The sequence below is a fragment of the Macrobrachium nipponense genome, chromosome 5 (assembly GCF_015104395.2).
Source record: "Macrobrachium nipponense isolate FS-2020 chromosome 5, ASM1510439v2, whole genome shotgun sequence".
In the NCBI taxonomy this organism is placed as follows: domain Eukaryota; kingdom Metazoa; phylum Arthropoda; class Malacostraca; order Decapoda; family Palaemonidae; genus Macrobrachium; species Macrobrachium nipponense.
The window spans coordinates 82,517,090-82,518,111 of record NC_061107.1 but is presented as its reverse complement, the minus strand read 5'-3'; positions in this window follow the sequence as shown (position 1 = coordinate 82,518,111).

The following is a 1,022-nucleotide window of genomic DNA, read 5'->3' as shown; positions in this document are numbered from 1 at the left end:
AGAGAGATGATGCTCCTTTTTCATATTACAAATACTGGTTTTGTTTCCTTCAATCATTAGTTGTACGTTTTTTTACCTGTTTTTTCAGCACATTTAATTTCTTTAAATTATATATCACATGGCTGTAGATTACAAATGAAAGGAATTTCTAGACTTTAAAAATAAGATAAATAATCAGGGATGATGAGAACCAATATATATACCAAACTAACAAAAAAAAGTGTAGGAGACAATGATTCGCGTACATACTTGTAGAACGAGATTCGATATGACAATAATATCATTCTCTCCAAACAAAGCAGTGCTTGAGAGGTTTCCAAAAATAAAGGGACATTCCAAATTAACTCTACTTATCTCAATAACTTTAATAAAGCATTTTTTGTATTCCCATTAATTTTTTCCAACCATACATAGATCGATAAGGGCGCCCAAATTTACAACTTACATGTGACTTCGTAGGAACTGTAACTATTGGTATCTTTGAGAGTTCCATATACCGTTGAATCAGCTGTAAACTCAAATGAAGCTCTCATTCATAATAACATCTCTTCATTCATAATCCCATTTCTAACAATAAGTTATCTTTTCGATAATATTTCCAGGGCCACCGGGTTCTTCATTTCCAAGTGCCGTAAATTTATGATGGAAACACCTGCTACTCGCTGGAATTCCATTTTCATTCATTCATTATAAAATTTGTATTGTATCATCCCCAAAAACCAATTCACAATCTGGCGACTTTTACCTCTGTCCATTTTATGGAAAATGTTTCTGTTTGTTCTTTATGGAACTGGAATGGGAATATAAAATCCAGGCCAAAGGCCAAGCAGTGAGACCTATGAGGTCATTCAGCCCTGAAAGGGAAATTTAGAGTAAAAGGGTTTAAAAGGCATAACAGGAGGAAAACCTGGCAGCTGCAATATAAATCAATTGTTAGGAGACAGTCGAAAGTAAGATGGAAGGAAGAGAATATAAACGGAGGTACGGTAAACGAATGAAAGAGGTTGCAGCTAGGGGCCGAG